Consider the following 19,798-nt stretch of genomic DNA (forward strand, 5'->3'; position numbering starts at 1 on the left):
TTGGTACATGACGTAGGAGGGGCTTGGATGTTTCCCTATTTCCCCCAGCGTCACTTCCGAACAGGCATGGACCCATAGAAGCGCTAGATACAGCGCGAAACGGCCGTCGTCGACCCTTGCACATTTCTGCTGTCACTGCACATCCCCCGAGCCATGAAGATGTATTATCACATGTCTCAATAAAGACTTTCCTCACTCCAGGATCGGTGAGTGCTGCCGCATTTTTCTATGACAGGATTTATTACTTCCAAAGAGAAGACCTGTGACATCAGAAAAAAATAAATCTTCTCATTGGCTGACTGAACAAATAAACAAAACAGATTTTTTTCACCAGCCCGAGTCTTCTGTGGTCAGCCGGTGAGGACAATATGTAGTTCTTCTCCTGTCACACACTTAAGGTACCTTCACATTAAGCGACACTGCAGCGATAGCGACAACGATGCCGATCGCTGCAGCGTTGCTGTTTGGTCGCTGGAGAGCTGTCACACAGACCGCTCTCCAGCGACCAACGATGCCGAGGTCCCTGGGTAACCAGGGTAAACATCGGGTTACTAAGCGCAGGGCCGCGCTTAGTAACCCGATGTTTACCCTGGTTACCAGCGTAAAATGTAAAAAAACCAAACAGTACATACTTACATTCGCGTCCCCCGGCGTCCGCTTCCTGCACTGACTGAGCGCCGGCCCTAACAGCAGAGCGGTGACGTCACCGCTGTGCTGTGCTTTCACTTTCACTTTACGGCGCTCAGTCAGTGTGGGAAGCGGATGCCGGGGGACGTGACAGACATCAGAGGGTGAGCATGTACTGTTTGTTTTTTTTACATTTTACACTGGTAACCAGGGTAAACATCGGGTTACTAAGCGCGGCCCTGCGCTTAGTAACCCGATGTTTACCCTGGTTACCAGTGTAAAACATCGCTGGCATCGTTGCTTTTGCTGTCAAACACGACAATACACGCCGGTCTGACGACCAAATAAAGTTCTGAACTTTGTTCAATGACCAGCGATATCACAGCAGGATCCTGATCGCTGCTGCGTGTCAAACTAAACGATATCGCTAGCCAGGACGCTGCAACATCACAGATCGCTAGCGATATCGTTTAGTGTGAAGGTACCTTTATTCGGCAGCTCTGACATGTGTTCTTACGATACAGCTCCTCTGTCAGATGAGACACAGGTCTTTAGAGCTATGTTTCTTCAGATTGCAACCTATCCTGACATGTACTGTTTGAATTATGTGACGGGGCCATTTCAATAAAGTCTTTGACAACCCCTTTATAAGTCATCATGAATTAAGCCAGAACTTGACCTAACAAAACTGCAAACACAGTAAGCAGTAAGGTTTTCCCTCCAACGCAAGGTTTGTGTGTTTTTCTCCAGATTTTATGGTTGAATTGTACATTTTACAATTGCATTGGTCATAATAATATAATTGATATCACATATTTTTTATTATCATCTCTGCAGGCATTCTGGGATATGTACTGTATGCCAGCTGAACTAGTGTCCATTGGTTGTTACGCCAGCTCTGTTTTTATGGCACTGCTTATATTTTCACTTTTCAAGAAGATGTTGCTACATGGCTGTCATCCCGGCCATATGTCCAACAAATGGATCCAACATTCAATAATGAAATTGTATTTTTGTGGGCAGAAACAATTTCTATAATTAATTGAATAAATGAAAAAATGCCAAGGCAATTAACTGCTAATTAGCTCCTGATAGGGACCATTAATATTCATTTTATTCCTATTTCAATATAGTTGAAAAATATTGTATCATTGTTTACTGAATTTTACCTGTCATAGTCTGTTTTTAAGTAATTTATTCTTATATACATCACATTGACCATTTGTTAAGATTATTATGGATAAATCATTGCTTTTAACTCATTAAAAATTGTCAGTTTTTTGTGGGATGAGTCATAGATTTGACTGACAAAATTTATCTTATCATATAATGTACTAAAAATAGGAAAACAAATCATCTAAGTGAGGGGAAATGGTGAAAATAACACAATCCACTTTTGTTTTTTGGGTTCATTTTTAGAATGTTCATTGTGTCATAAAAATTATCTGGCAATGTGATTTTTCAGGTCAATGTGATTGCATCGATAACAAAGATGTAGTAATTAGTTGGCAGGATAATGTGTATAAGGCTTCCCTACTTTCCCCCCAATGATGTTGGAGATAGAGAAGGATCCCGCATGTTGGATCTCCAATAACCAATTACTGTATTTTGTCCTCTTGGAGATAGGGTTGTCCAGAGGAGTCTGGCTGAGCCAAGTGCTCCTGTGTATGGAGGAGTTAGATGAAGATAAATTATGTCACTGGGGTTTTCATCAGCCAGTTTTTAATCAAGATTATGCCCCTCTTCTTTAGCATATCTAGAATAAATACATGAGTCCGTTAATTACTAATATATTAACCTCTTTGTGACTTTTGACACATATTTACGTCAAAGGTCGTGTCCCTGCCAGACTCCAACGCTGAGTCTGCATATTTCTCCATACTTACTGGCTGATTAAACCTGTTAAATTCTGCTGTCAATCACTGACAACTGGATTTAACAGGAAACGCATCACAAATGCTTCCCATTGGCACCCCTGTCATGTGATTGCAGGCCGCTGATGGGTGGTTATGACAGCCGTGGGTCTACAGAAGACTCCCATGCCTGACATTGAGAATCTTCTGTGAATGCCGGATTGACGTCGGCATTCATAGAAGATCATACTTTTCAGTATACATAGCAGTGCAGAAGCACTGCTATGTATAACACAGGCAATCGGACGATCACAGCTTCAAGTCTCCGAAGGGGACTATTGAAGTCAGTGAAAAGTGTGAGAAAAAAGTTTTTTAATTATGAAAAAAGCCATACATTCAAATCACCCCTCTTTTGTCCCATTGAAAAGAAAGCAATGAAAAAATACACATATTTGGTATCGCTGCTTTCAGAGCTGTCCAATATATCAAAATAAAAAAACTATCCGATTGGTAAATGGCATAACGAGAAAGAAAATCAAAATGTCAGAATTCCTTTTTCTTGGCTGCCGCAACATTGCAATAAAAAATATTGGGGCAAAAGAGGCAATCAAAACATATCTACCCCAGAGTGGTATCAATAATAATGTCAGCTCAGAGCAGGAAAAATAAGCCCACACCCAGCCTGAGATCCTGAAAAATGAGAATGCTAAGGGTTTGAGAAAATGGTGACATAAGCGATTTTTTTTTCATACAAATTTATGGGGAATCATATTGTTAGGTCAATTTTAACATATAGTGAACATGGTAAATAAAAAACAAAAAAATTGTGGAATTGCACTTTTTTGCAATTTCACCACACTTGGAATATTTTCCTGTTTTTCAGTATACTATGTGGCAAAATTAATGGTGTCATTCAAAAGTACAACTTGGACCACAAAAAACAAGCCCTCATGTGGCTATGTGGATGGAAAAATAAAAAAGTTATAGCTCTGGAAAGAAGGGGAGGAAAAAAGCGAAAGCACAAAAACGGAAAATTGCAAGGTCGTAAAGGGGTTAAAACAGGTGGAGATTGGAGCAACCTAATTCTTGGGAAAGAAGCACAGTTGACTTTTAGAATAAAATCTTTGAAGCTCTTTGGTCTAGTGATCATATAGCCTATTAAAGTTTTATCGACTGAGGTCATGTGAAGATCATTGCACTTGCAAAGAACAATTCAAGTGTCACAGAGATACCACGACTGAGAGGGGCCAGAAGACCGCAGTGTCTGGTTTCATGAACTCCTACACTGGTTAGAAGTATTTCACCTTCTTATTAAACAGTGCAATTTTTTTCCTTGCTAGCAGTGCAAGGGTTTATCTGTTCAGTTGAAGCTCCTGGAGCTTTCCTACCTGTATTGTCTCAGCTGTTCCATGTTGTCCATTCCCCTCTGCTATTTGTGCTCACTTCTGGCACTTAGGATTGCCTGTGTTAGCCCTCACTGTCTGGTTCTGGAGTTGGAGGTGTAGTTCATGATTGGAGTTGGGGTTTGGAGATCTGTTCAGGAGATTGTTGCTTGGAAATTTGTGTGCCTATCCTCATCCTCTCCTATTTGGTTTCTCCTTCATTTAACTCCTCTGTGTCCCACTCTGTTGTTTGTTATGTGTATTTTTGTATGGTTGATATCCCTGTCCATCTTCCATGGTTTGTTTGGGGGTAAGCATGTGAAATTTGATGGATAATTTATGACATCACTGATAATTTAATCTGTCATGGAATTTTCCTGGAGAAATGAGGTAGAGATTAAGGCATTTAATAGTCTGGCATTTCTCTTATCCTCTTTTCCCATCTTGTTTAGATTACTTAAGTGCAAATGTTTTGTTTTTACCTAACAATGAAATAGCAAGAAATAACTTTTTATCTAATGAAAGTGTTTTCCCATTGTGCAATGTAAACATTTTAATTAATTAAAATACAATTGCTTGGTTGATATGGGAAATGCTTCCATCAAGAAGTCATTAACGACCATTTAATGCTAGTAACTATCCAGTGAAAACAGACATAAACTTAGTCCATATTCCTGACTGAAGTGAAGGGTAATATCAACATTCCCACAGATTACCCAGCTTCCAAAATATATCAGCTTTGGAAATTACAAGACAAGACGGATCATGGTTGCCATGGAGATAGCTGAAAAGCTGCTCCCAATTTGTTTAGCCTGTCGGCCATAGGTGTCTAAAGAGAAGCAAGCTAATAAGGATAATCAAGATCACACAATTCCTTTACTGGAAAATTCTCAAATAATAGCATATGAGGCATTACTGACACACTGCTTACTTGTTGCAAGGTTACATTTCTAGAATTGTCATCTTCTATTTGTATGTGAAAATGTCATCAACGCCACCCTTGAAGCTCGTCACAGTCTGGTTCAAAGACCTTGCTGTGCAGACGGTGCTCTAGGGATCCAATTTTTACTTTTTCTATGCGAAATAGGAGGTTGATAATGTTGGCAAATCTTATTGTGCAATATCTTCAGAAGGGCTTGATAATTTGCCATAACTATGCAGTTTTCTAGGATTAGTCAGGAAAATATATAGTCTTGAGGAGTTGGGGAGGATTGTGAGAATTGTGAGGCTCCCGATTCATTATCATGCGAGACACAAAGTGGCGTGTGCCTCCATGTTGTCCTCACCTCAAATCTTACGCCAGTCCCAGCTAGTAAGATTTCTGACATAGTGAAATCGTTGCTGCTTGTCATGAATTTGATGAGTGAGAGTTGCTACACCCACTTCCTGCCTCTGCTCCACCAATTTTTTGGAGCTTGTCAAAAATGGTGTGAAGACACCAAAAGTCGCAACCCTTTTGTGTATCGCATTGTGCAAAAATTGTGTGACTTTTCAAAACGTTTTGCACTAGAATTTTGGCAAGAAAGCTTTGATTAATCTGGCTAATAGGGTACTAAGTTGACTTTTTTTATATATACAAAAGCCCATCCCACTTTGACAAGATGATCCCATTCAGGATGGTCCCTCCCTATCGCTAGTAACTCACCTTGTTATATGCCACAGGCCTCAAAATAGACAGGGGCAGAAAACTGAGTGGATAAGGTGCACAGCACAAGAGGGTGGCCTGTCATGATCTCTGCAGGCAGAGATCATAGCAAGCCTATAGAGGGACAAGCTCTCGGAAGATGGAACTATACTGACCATGAACTAAGCCTGCCGCGCAACTAGAAATAGCCAGGTAGCATTTCCTATTTATCGCTAGATGCCCAGCTCTGGCCTAAGACCTAAATAGCTAGCAGAGGGAAATATAAGACCTGGCTCACCTCTAGAGAAATATTCCAAAGAAGACAGTAGCCCCCCACATATAATGACGGTGAGTTCAGATGAAACAACAAACGCAGCAGGAAAATAGTCTTAGCAAATTTGAGGTCCGCTTACTAGATAGCAGAAGACAGATAGTATACTTTCATGGTCAGCAGAAAAACACTAACAAAACACCATCCAGAGATTACCTTAAACTCTGGCATTAACTCATAACGCCAGAGTAGCAATCTCTGATCAACGAGAGCTTTCCAGACACAGTAACAAAACTTCAGCTGTGAACTGGAACAAATAGGCAAAAACAAAACATGGACAAAAGTCCAACTTATCTAGTAGTTGTCTAGAAGCAGGAACAAGCACTGAGAGGCATCAGATAACATTGAAGACCGGCAAGAAACCACCAGAGAAATGAGCTTAAATAGCGACACCCACTACTGATGGAACCAGGTGAAACAGGAAAGAGGATGACAAGTCCAATTCCACAAGCGGCCACCGGGGGAGCCCAGAATCCAAATTCACAACAGTACCCCCCCCTCAAGGAGGGGGCACCGAACCCTCACCAGATCCACCAGGGCGACCAGGATGAGCCCTATGGAAGGCACGAACAAGATCAGAAGCATGAACATCAGATGCATTGACCCAAGAATTATCCTCCTGGCCGTAACCCTTCCAGTTGACCAGATACTGGAGTTTCCGTCTGGAAACACGAGAGTCCAAAATTTTCTCCACAAGGTACTCCAACTCACCCTCAACCAACACCGGAGCAGGAGGCTCAACTGAAGGTACAACAGGTACCTCATACCTGCGCAATAACGACCGATGAAAAACGTTATGAATGGAAAAGGACGCAGGGAGGTCCAAACGGAAAGAAACAGGATTAAGAATCTCCAATATTCTATAAGGGCCGATGAACCGAGGTTTAAACTTAGGAGAAGAGACCCTCATAGGGACAAAACGAGAAGACAACCACACTAAATCTCCAACACAAAGCCGAGAACCAACACGACGATGACGGTTGGCAAAACGCTGAGTCTTCTCCTGGGACAACTTCAAATTGTCCATAACCTGCCCCCAGATGTGATGCAATCTCTCCACCACCGCATCCACTCCAGGACAATCCGAGGATTCCACCTGACCGGAGGAAAATCGAGGGTGAAACCCCGAATTACAGAAAAACGGGGACACCAAGGTGGAAGAACTGGCCCGATTATTGAGGGCGAACTCTGCCAATGGCAAAAAAGCAACCCAATCATCCTGGTCAGCAGAGACAAAACACCTCAGATATGTCTCAAGGGTCTGATTAGTCCGCTCGGTCTGGCCATTAGTCTGAGGGTGAAAAGCAGATGAAAAAGACAAATCTATGCCCATCCTAGCACAGAATGCCCGCCAAAATCTAGACACAAATTGGGTACCTCTGTCAGAAACAATATTCTCAGGAATACCGTGCAATCGGACAACATTCTGAAAAAACAGAGGAACCAACTCAGAAGATGAAGGCAACTTGGGCAGAGGAACCAAATGGACCATTTTAGAGAAACGGTCACAGACCACCCAGATGACAGACATCTTCTGGGAAACAGGCAGATCTGAAATAAAATCCATCGAGATGTGTGTCCAAGGCCTCTTAGGAATAGGCAAGGGCAACAGCAGTCCGCTAGCCCGAGAACTACAAGACTTGGCCCGAGCACAAACGTCACATGACTGCACAAAGACTCGCACATCTCGTGACAGGGAAGGCCACCAGAAGGATCTTGCCACCAAATCCCTGGTACCAAAAATTCCGGGATGACCTGCCAATGCAGAAGAATGTACCTCAGAGATGACTCTGCTGGTCCAATCATCCGGAACAAACAGTCTATCAGGCGGACAACGATCCGGTCTATCCGCCTGAAACTCTTGCAAGGACCGCCGCAGATCAGGAGAAACGGCCGACAAAATTACTCCCTCCCTAAGGATACCTGTGGGTTCAGAATTACCAGGAGAGTCCGGGTCAAAACTCCTAGAAAGGGCATCTGCCTTAACATTCTTAGAACCCGGTAGGTATGACACCACAAAATTAAAGCGAGAAAAAAATAAAGACCAGCGCGCCTGTCTAGGATTCAGGCGTCTGGCAGTCTCAAGATAAATCAAATTTTTGTGGTCAGTCAATACCACCACCTGATGCCTAGCCCCCTCGAGCCAATGGCGCCACTCCTCAAACGCCCACTTCATGGCCAAAAGCTCCCGATTCCCAACATCATAATTCTGCTCTGCGGGCGAAAATTTGCGAGAAAAGAAGGCACAAGGCCTAATGACGGAGCAGTCGGAACCTTTCTGCGACAACACTGCCCCAGCTCCGATCTCCGAAGCGTCAACCTCAACCTGAAAAGGCAGATTCACATCAGGCTGACGCAACACAGGGGCAGAGGCAAAACGGCGCTTAAGCTCCTGAAAGGCCTCTACAGCATGAGGGGACCAATTAGCAACATCAGCGCCTTGTCTGGTCAAATCAGTCAGTGGTTTAACGACATCCGAAAAACCAGCAATAAATCGGCGGTAAAAGTTGGCAAAGCCCAAAAATCTCTGAAGACCCTTAAGAGAGGAGGGCTGAGTCCAGTCACAAATAGCTTGCACCTTGACGGGATCCATCTCAATGGAAGAGGGAGAAAAAATATACCCCAAAAAGGAAATTTTCTGGACCCCAAAAACGCACTTAGACCCCTTCACACATAAAGAATTAGACCGCAGAACCTGAAAAACTCTCCTGACCTGCTGGACATGAGAGTCCCAGTCATCAGAAAAAATCAGAATATCATCCAGATATATTATCATAAATTTATCCAGAAAATCGCGGAAAATATCATGCATAAAAGACTGGAAAACTGAAGGGGCATTAGAAAGACCAAAAGGCATGACCAAATACTCAAAGTGGCCCTCGGGCGTATTAAATGCGGTCTTCCACTCATCCCCCTGCCTGATCCGCACCAAATTATACGCCCCACGAAGATCAATTTTAGAGAACCACTTAGCACCCTCTATACGAGCAAACAAATCAGTAAGCAATGGCAATGGGTATTGATACTTAACAGTGATCTTATTCAGAAGCCGATAATCAATACATGGTCTCAAAGAGCCGTCTTTTTTTGAGACAAAGAAAAACCCAGCTCCCAAGGGAGAAGAAGATGGACGAATATGTCCCTTTTCCAAAGACTCCTTTATATATTCCCGCATAGCAGCATGTTCCGGCACAGACAAATTAAACAAACGACCCTTTGGAAATTTACAACCCGGTATCAAATCTATGGCACAATCGCACTCACGGTGCGGAGGTAACGACCCAAGCTTGGGTTCGTCAAAGACGTCTTGATAATCAGAGAGGAACTCAGGGACTTCAGAGGGAATGGACGACGAAATAGAAACCAAAGGTACGTCCCCATGAATACCCTTACATCCCCAGCTCAACACAGACATTGCTCTCCAGTCCAAGACTGGGTTGTGAGACTGCAACCATGGCAATCCCAGTACCAAATCGTCATGTAAATTATACAGCACCAGGAAACGAATAATCTCCTGGTGATCCGGATTGATACGCATGGTTACTTGTGTCCAGTATTGTGGTTTATTATTAGCCAATGGGGTGGAGTCAATCCCCTTCAGAGGAATAAGAGTCTCCAAAGGCTCTAAATCAAAACCACAACGATTGGCAAAGGACCAATCCATAAGACTCAGAGCGGCGCCAGAGTCAACATAGGCGTCCGTAGCAATGGATGACAAAGAACAAATCAGGGTTACAGACAAAATAAACCTAGACTGAATGGTGCCAATGGAAACAGACTTATCAAGCTTCTTTGTACGCCTAGAGCATGCTGATATAACATGAGTAGAATCCCCACAATAGAAACACAATCCATTCTTCCGTCTAAAATTCTGTCGCTCGCTCCTGGACAGAATTCTATCACACTGCATACTTTCTGGCGTCTTTTCCATAGACACCGCCAGATGGTGCACCGGTTTGCGCTCCCGCAGACGCCTATCAATCTGAATAGCCATTGTCATGGACTCATTCAGACCTGCAGGCAAAGGGAACCCCACCATAACATCCTTAACGGCATCAGAGAGACCTTCTCTGAAAGTTGCCGCCAAGGCGCACTCATTCCACTGAGTAAGCACAGACCATTTACGGAATTTTTGGCAGAAAACTTCAGCTTCGTCTTGCCCCTGAGATAGTGCCATCAAAGTTTTTTCTGCCTGAAGTTCCAAATGAGGTTCCTCATAAAGCAAGCCCAAGGCCAGAAAAAACGCATCCACATCGCGTAACGCAGGATCCCCTGCTGGCAATGAGAAGGCCCAATCTTGAGGGTCACCCCTGAGCAAGGAAATCACAATCCTAACCTGCTGAGCAGGGTCTCCAGCTGAACGAGACTTCAGGGACAAATAAAGCTTACAATTATTTCGGAAATTCTGGAAGCTAGCTCTATTCCCTGTGAAGAACTCCGGCAAAGGAATTCTCGGCTCAGATACCGGAGCATGTACCACAAAATCTTGTAAATTTTGTACTTTCGTGATGAGATTATTCAAACCCGCAGTTACACTCTGGAGATCCATTATTGTCAGGTGCACACAGAGCCATACAGAGATTAGGAGGAGAGAGAGAAAAAAGACTGCAGCAAGGCAGACTGGAGAAAAAAAAAAAAAAAAAAAAAATTCCAGCAGACTTCTTATAACTCTCCTTTCTCAACCTGGGTCTTTAACACTTTATTGGCCGGTCAAACTGTCATGATCTCTGCAGGCAGAGATCATAGCAAGCCTATAGAGGGACAAGCTCTCGGAAGATGGAACTATACTGACCATGAACTAAGCCTGCCGCGCAACTAGAAATAGCCAGGTAGCATTTCCTATTTATCGCTAGATGCCCAGCTCTGGCCTAAGACCTAAATAGCTAGCAGAGGGAAATATAAGACCTGGCTCACCTCTAGAGAAATATTCCAAAGAAGACAGTAGCCCCCCACATATAATGACGGTGAGTTCAGATGAAACAACAAACGCAGCAGGAAAATAGTCTTAGCAAATTTGAGGTCCGCTTACTAGATAGCAGAAGACAGATAGTATACTTTCATGGTCAGCAGAAAAACACTAACAAAACACCATCCAGAGATTACCTTAAACTCTGGCATTAACTCATAACGCCAGAGTAGCAATCTCTGATCAACGAGAGCTTTCCAGACACAGTAACAAAACTTCAGCTGTGAACTGGAACAAATAGGCAAAAACAAAACATGGACAAAAGTCCAACTTATCTAGTAGTTGTCTAGAAGCAGGAACAAGCACTGAGAGGCATCAGATAACATTGAAGACCGGCAAGAAACCACCAGAGAAATGAGCTTAAATAGCGACACCCACTACTGATGGAACCAGGTGAAACAGGAAAGAGGATGACAAGTCCAATTCCACAAGCGGCCACCGGGGGAGCCCAGAATCCAAATTCACAACAGTGGCCACACCCAGAGGTACTGAGCACAAAAACTGAAGTAAAACCAAAAACAAGGGCCAGCAAACCCATTAATATAAGTGGTATATGTTGGTGCACATTTCCAATGTGGCCACTGACAGACAGATTTAACCTAGAATAAAAACAATGTATTGAAACACTGCAGTAAGTTAAAGAGGTTGTCCAGGTTTGACATGAAAGTCTGCAGTCAATCTATGTCACTGCAGACTTATGAACTCTCTCAGGACTCTCAGCATGAAATGTCAGGATTCTGGCAGTGACAATACTCGACATACATATTTCTGGCCACATTCCAACTATACATGCACGGCCTCGCTCAATTCACTTATATTGAGCGAGGTAGCGCAAGTCTAGTCAGAATGTGGTGTGGGATATGCATGTTGCGTACTTGTGATGCCGTGACAGCTGGCACCAAAACATCCTGGCAGTGGGCACCATAGTTGCTGTGAGGATTCACATGTCTGCATTCACATGCTGCAGACTTTCATGCCAAACCTGGACAACGTATTTGATTGATAGTAACACATGTTGAATAAAACTTTGGGTTATGAAGAGAAGATTTCAGTACAAGTATTGATTGGATTAAGCAAAGAAATAGTGGCAACCTAGGCTGAGCCTCTCCATTTCCAGGGACCATAGAAACCACATAGGTTGGTATGTATGGCCTCAAATCTATGGTCTCCAAACTTTTTCCGATGTGTCAAGTGTTAATGTTGACTAGTAATGATTTTTATAGTAAGTGTCTTAGGTTGGGAACTAGCTGAAAACTAAAAAATAGACCGTGAAATAACAAATAATGGATAGATTGACTAGTAAACAAGAAGTCTTCATAAATGTGATTCGACTAAGAAACTGGCTCTATTTTGTCTCATATAAGAAGTGCATTTGAAGAAAGGACTCTGCACATGATCCTGACCCAACTTTGCAGTTACAAAAGGGCCTAAGTTTTCTGAAAGAGCTTCTTGTTTGTTGATCTTGGAGTATTATTCAGCTCTTAGTATTTTATCCCAAACCACTTCCAGTGACAGATGCATTTCGTCCTCTGGGCATCTTCTGCTTTAACATGTCGCATCTGCTCAGACTGGATTTCTCCCAATCAGAGGACATGATTTTTTCTTTATAGAACACTTTTTAGAACACTTTTAGACTATCTAGTACCATAGGCTGATAATGATCAGTGCTATAGCCAAAAAGATAAGGATGAAAAATTGGTGGGGCCTATATTTAATATAGATTTATATTTTAATTTACACAGATCATCCTGTTATCAATAACTATGATTGAAAAAAGCAATTATCTGGTTGTAAAAACCTACAACTGTAATACATTTTCTCCCACCACTACTACATCTGCTTTACTGAATTTGAATAGGATCTAAAATGTTTCTTCATAAAAATAAAATCAATCGAAAATTAACCAATTTAAATTGAAAACTTTAGCTCATATTGATGTAATAATAATCATTGAAACCAGTTGTAAGACATACTATGACATAAATATGAAGAAATATTCTAGGTTGTCTGGGCACTAACCAAACTTTGCCATCTCTCTGCCCTACAGCCAAAACAAACATACTTGGTCATTAAAAAAAACATGGCTTCCATAGACTGTAAATGCTGGTTTTACTCTAGGCTGAGTACAAGTTGTGAAGAGCTTACACTTTATTTAACCCCTTAGTTCCATATCGCTCACATGTAGGTGGTTGCATGTAGTGGGCTCAGAAGCTGAGCTCCTTCCACACATGACAAATACCTGCTCTCTCCTAAATAGCCAGTATCTGTGTCTCCATGGCCGGGGCTTATTTAGCTATGCAAAGGCTACTGTCAACAGTCTGTAAATGCATGTGTGCTGGTGATCGCACATACTGGCTCCCATTGATCCCTGCATGATGCAGTTGCTCGGTGCGGATGGGTTACTATGGCAGCTGGGGGCTGCTGGAGACCCCGCTCGCTACCAGTTTGGCACTCTTCTGAAGCTCAGCTATGTGCTGAGTGTCACGCATGTGCATGATGCACATGGATCGCGGACCCACTGTGCCATGGGACTGAGCTTAGCTAAGTGGCTACCTTGTCTTCGCTAGAGCCTTCTGATGATGGAATTAGACTTGAGCTGCAGGTATTCACCAAATACCACTCCTAGGCAGTCCCCAATATTGCAGCTGCTGACCCCAGGAGTCAGGATCGCAGACACAGACTGGGCTCGGAGTAACAGGCAGGTCAGAATTCAGACTCTGTTCAGACTACACAGGTTCTGGATCCTCAGGCAGAATAGATGCTGACACAGAGTCACAAACAGGTCTGAATTCGGATATTGGAACAGGCTCTGACTCTGGACCTAACCTGGACCTAACCTGGACAGACACTGGTCAGGGTTAAGTACTGTCTGAACGATTTCAGGTTTGTTTACCGCCGACGCGGCTTCAGGGTTCAGATACCGCTGGTGCAGCTTCAAGGTTCAGGTACCACTGATGTAGCTTCAGGAATCAGGTACAGCCAGTGCAGCATCAGGTGCAGCTTCAGGGTTTAGATATTGCTGGTGCGACTTCAGATTCAGGGACCGTCAGGTGCGGTTTTAGGTTCAGGCCCTGGTGACACAAAGATGAGGGGTTCAGGTTAAGGCCCTGGCTATACAAGGACCAGGGGTTCAGGTTCAGGCCCTGGTCACAAAAGGACCAGTTGTGCAGGTTCATGTATTAACTACTCAGATACCAGGACGAGGGACCTGGCAACATACAGTTGCACACACACAATGTAGAAAACTACATGGGTTGCTCAGGCACCTCCCTACTGGGGAGGGTGCCTTATATACAACATGCCTCACAGCTATTGGCTGCAGTCATTTTCCAAGTATGCACGCTGTCCCTTAAAAAACAGGGGACCGTGCATGAAATAGACGTGCCACTGTGAAGCCTGGAAGGCATGCACAGAAGGCAGGAAACAGGGTTCTCACTGTGTGTTTGAGGCGATTTATCAGCGTCCATACATTGATGGGGAAGAGGGATCATGCAGGGGCGTCAGCATTAATGTTACACTGAGCTTCAAAGTAGACCAAATAGTAGGACAAATCTCAGCTGCACCATCTGACACACTGGTGAATTGCATTGGTATTTTATGGTACTGATACTGGCACCTCTCCTGTCTCTCCTCCAGTCATTTAAATCTTTGTATTATTCATAGACTACTACATTCATCTTCCCTGCTGTAGTTGTTTAACATAATGCTGTCTGGAGTAATTATCCAATGTTTTAGTTTTTTCTCCTATCTCTATTGCTCAGCTTTGAGATTTGACATCTTCTCACAAGTCTAAATCACCTAAAAATGGCTGCTGCCTTCCCTGCCTCAGCTTTAATACAACCTATGATTGTCTCTCCAATTTGACAGCACATGTGATGTGATAGCTGCAAGACACTATGAGCAAGCCAAGTTGGCCATGTCCGAGGTCATGTGAGCCTTCTAGGACCAATGCAATAATGTTCAATGTGTAAAATGGTGGCTGGCATTTTTTTAGTGATTTGTGAGAATCAAGTCGCAGATTGTTCAAATTTGCCAAGACAATTTTCATTGAATGATTAGCTCATATCTAATTGACAAATATATGGACTGTCTCAATGGAGTGAGAGGCCACTCTTCTCTTCACACTCCAAAAATCATTCCACTATTTCAGGTTTTAAAAACCCCAAGGAAAGAATAATTATTGCATCTCATAATTATGCCTTGGTATCTTCAGATATCACACTGTATGACACAAATATGCCATTGTAGTAGATGTACACCACAATATACATTATCTACATATTTTAAGTAATGAACAAATGGTGCATAAAAATTAGCTGCATAAAGTGCCAATATGAAAATAGATGTTCTACTCCAGAAAAAAAATTGAGTTTGTTTAAGGAAATAACAAAATGTGCCCTCTTTAGAAAGATGTCTCAAGTAATATGAACATGGAGAAATATATTATAATTTTGTACTCCTCACCATGGCCCCTTGATCATGCTGCATGATAGTTTGTGGTGTTTAAGACCAGATGAGTAGTGACACTCTTTATTCTGCATTCCTTCAGTGATGAATTTCTGGCAATACATTAGTACAGGAAATAAACCAGAGTTCTGCAGAACAAAAGGTTCCTGACAATGACATTAAGTCATTCTGCAATAGCTAAAATAGTATTATAGATAATGGAAAACTAACAATGCAAAAATAGCTGAACTGTCTTGGATTTTTGTTCAAGGTACAAACTTTAGTTTATACAATTTTTTTTGCTTAAAAGAAACATTTTTTTTATTTAGACTTTAATTTTCCTTTTAATATGAATATGCCGGATCTGTGAAGATGAAATGCTTATTCTTGGTTTAATATATTTTTTTCTGTTGCATAAATACATATTCAGATAAATGCTGTGACCAGGTGCCTAGTGAAATAGAGCAGATACAGTACAGTACACATATTACCTGCTGGAATGTACAACATTCCAAAAATTGAAGTTGGCTGGATACAATGATATACCATAGTAGGTGTCAAAGCACCTCATGTATTACAATATTTCAGAAGGAATTGATGTCATAAGTAGGGTTGAGCGAAACGGGTCGTTCATTTTCATAAGTCGGCGACTTTTGGCAAAGTCGGCGTCTCATGAAACCCGACCCGATCCTTGTGCGGGGTCTGCCATGCTGTACGCGATCTTGGCGCCAAAGTCGCGTTTCGTATGACGCGTTTAGCGCCATTTTTTTCAGCCAATGAATGAGCGTGGGCAGAGTGATGACATAGGGCTTAGGGGAGTGAACGCCTATCATCATGTTATCGCTTGTGCGCAGTAGGGATTTGGAAAGTGCAATACGAAATTTTCTGTGCTGGGACGGAGGGGAGAGAGAGAGAGAGAGAGAGAGAGAGAGAGAGGAAGAGAGAGAAAAAAATAAAAATAAAAATAAATTTTCCTTCATTGGGTTTCGTGTTTCGGCCGAAACCCGACTTTTCACGGTGGTCGGCCGAATTCGCTCGACTCGACTTTTAAGACAGTCGGGTTTCACAAAACCCGACTCGACCCTAAAAAACTAAAGGTCGCTCAACCCTAGTCATAAGTAGTCAAATTTATTGTTTAGTGTTCACAGACATATATACACTGAAGGGATAATATGTATTAGATACCAAGTATTATACTGTTTTTACAGCACCATTCCATTGGTTTCTTTATTTTACCACTGTAGTGGTGCCACTAATCTAAGTTCTCTGCCCCTAGCATTACACTCACCAGCCACTGTCTTTATTTGTTCTCGGTGCCGCTTCGGTCGTCTTCTGCAGCTTGTGACCTGCTGGGCTTGATGGGCGAGTCGGAGGTGTCTTCTCAATGAAAGTCTATGGAAGCCAGAACGAGGTTCTCACAGACTTACATTCAGAGCTTGTGACCAATACCTCTCACTTAACGTCAGTCAGAAGTTGCGGTCACAAGATGGTGGATTAGGACCGGAGCAGCATCTGGAAGAGCTGAAGACAGAGGATAGTGCATATAATACTCGGGTCAGGGAACTTACATTAGTGACACAACTCCAACGCTGAAATAAATTTAAAAAAAACACTGGAATGGTGCTTTAAGGCTACTTTCACACATGTGTGTGAATTGTCCCTGTGCTATCCACATTTTTCTCAGATAGCACATAGACCCATAGAGTTTCCTAGATCTATACATACATCAGTGAAAATCATGGATTCATGGATCAGAGTGTCAAATCTGTGAGACTCAGATCAGATGCTGTTCTGGTCCATGTTTGCAAATCAGACTCAAACAAGTCAATGGAGATCCTTGAAACTTGGATGGCTTCTGATTTGCTTCCATTTTACTCACTGATCCATTGCTTAGTGATTAATTTAAATATAATTTTAAAACACATTTTAAAAAACTGTCCTTCAGTGGGTCATGCATAAAATAAATACAATTGCTCACCTATTCAATTCACCACAGCTCCAGCATCTCCGCATTCATAGTCCCCGCTAGTCTTTGTTTACTTTAGTGAAACAATAATGTGTTGACCACTTACGACCGCTACAGACAATCACTGGCTGATGATTGCATGTATGGCATGAGCATGTTGAGGCCAGTGACTGATTGCAATGGTCAATTGGATGGCATCATTGCTATAAGATAAGTAAGCAAAGACCTGTCGGGGCTATCGGAGACTCAATGCAGCAACGACAGAGGATTTAAGAGGTGAGCATTAGTCTTTTCTTATTTTAAATCAAAGCTTATTTCTTTTGATGTTACAATAGTTGTTAAAATTCAAAGTATCTAAAAAAAAACTTGCATAAATATAGCATTAGGTTAGTCAGTTGTTCAGCTCTTTATTATGGCCAAACACCCCAACAGTGCTAATGATTAAAACTTCGACCACCACATGACAGACAGTGGTGGAAGGATACTCTGCTTAAAAGACTCTTCCATACAAAGATTTAAAAGGAATTCAAACCATTTCAATATCACGTCAGATGAAAAGAAATACCTCCAGTGTATTTTTTTAATGACACTGCACTCTTCCATCATGTGATATGCAAACAGAGGTAAATTGACACTAAGAAAAAAGTCATTGTTATTTAGTAACATTGTCCACTACTCAGATAATCCCTTCTCAATCCATATGTTTCCCTCCCCATTAAAATAATATCACCTATACTCACCTTCGGTGCTAGCGCCGTTCCAGCAGCATCAGCTCTTACTCTTATGGAACTCACGTGACATTATGTCAGGGAATCCCTGTGGCCAGTAAGAGCTGGACTTACTGTCCCCTCCTTTGGACAAATCAGACAACCGCAGAAAGTCAGAGCTGTGGCCGCTCTCACATCCTCCGGACGTCAGATTTATCTGTAGGAGAAGATAGAAAAGCTATTGCTGATTGGCCTCATGGACCGCATGACATAACGTTACACAAGCCCTGGGAATATAAGTGCTGGCACCGCCGAAACGGTGCCGAAAGTTTAGGTGAGTATAGGTAGGTGTTATTATTTTAGTAGGGAGAAACATAGGTATTCAGAAGGGGTTGTCAGAGAAGTGGACAACCCCTTTAAAGTGAGCCTAACAGTTTGTTTTTACATTTGGAAGCAGTTGTCAGGCTGTTCAGGCAATGGGGCAAGTCAATGCACTTAGAGGATTTTTTTCAAGCTTCTTGATTCCATCATGGCAATCCCAGCCTGATTTGCATAGATTTCTATGCCAGATTTCTCATGCCTGGCGCAGAGGATCCCTACAAAAAAGGTATCATTTTTATTGGAGGACAAGCTACTACACAGACTACTTTCATATGTAAAAATGTGCTGACAGGTTCTCTATTATGGAAAATACAAGTATTTGTGAAAAATAGACATGTCTATGAGATAGGTCTTCTTTAGCTCAAATGTATGGGAAGGGGTTAAGAAGGCAATAACTGAGTAAGCAATAACAGGATAATTCCTCTTGATGTGCACTAATATCAGTTCCGACGTTACAATGTATATTTGATTGCAAACCGCATTAGTAATCTGCTTCAAAAATATGTGTTGCTGGGCTGGATGCTGAGCAGAGAATTCATAGTCACGGCACATATTACTGGATGTTGAATTAAATAAAATCTGAATGCAAAATTGCGCATAGGAAACTAAAAAAATGTTATTTACGAAAACCTAAAGTGAATTACACATGAAAAAAATACTTGGTATGACTACAGTGGTCGGGTAATGATATTGTAATTCAGTTGTGTAGTGTTTACTCGGAGCAGAGACACCTAATTATTTTCTCTGAAGATAAAGCTTCGCACAGACCTGGGATCCAGAATCTGTGTTCTAAATAAAGTCTTCTTTCCTTGGGGTTTTTAGGCTTTAACTATTACATTTCAATGATGAATGAATATTTGTCAGTGTTACTTTATATAAGTAGCAAATTAATCTGTCTAAAAGAGCATGAACTAGGAACTAGAGTAGCTTCAACCAGTTTTATGACATTGGTTCTCATCTACCAAAAATTAATTGGTTCCAGTTACATTAGAAAGGTAGACTAAAAGCTTTGTATATCACCACTCTTATCTCCATATACCTTCCTCACATTATATCCATCTCTTTCAAGACCATCTCCTTTGACCTCTGCTTGTTTCTCCTCTCATCGTTGTCCATCCCAACTTTTTCCCCTGCTTCCCCAATACCCTGGAATTACTTTCCACACTTCAATCTGATTCTTGCAAGTTATCGAAGACAAAAAGAAACCGAAAAAATGACCGGTTCAGAAACCCAAACAAGCATCGGTCGCTGCACCACAGTAGCAGCAGCTTTTACCCTCATCTTCTGTCTCCACATTTCCTTTGTGGATTGTAAGCCACCATTAGTGGAGCTCCTCGTCTTCTGTCAGTTCGCTACTCAGCAAGCATGGTTTGGGAAGTATGAATCCAGTGACATGTTCCCTTTAAATCCCTCTTTACCTGAGTGCTAAAAAATAAGAATAATTGTGTATAAAGGAAAGCAGTTTTTCTCCAGATTGCATTACTTGAAGTTTCCCTACCTTCCTGCGTATTTTCT

General features: G+C 42.1%; 1 protein-coding gene across 1 annotated transcript in view; it reads left to right on the plus strand.

The window, feature by feature from the left end:
* PITPNM3 (PITPNM family member 3) overlaps window positions 1-19,798 on the plus strand; it is a 791,724-nt gene that overhangs the window by 104,036 nt on the left and 667,890 nt on the right. The window lies entirely within an intron of this gene.

Source organism: Ranitomeya variabilis, chromosome 3, assembly GCF_051348905.1.
Source record: "Ranitomeya variabilis isolate aRanVar5 chromosome 3, aRanVar5.hap1, whole genome shotgun sequence".
Classification (NCBI taxonomy): Eukaryota; Metazoa; Chordata; class Amphibia; order Anura; family Dendrobatidae; genus Ranitomeya; species Ranitomeya variabilis.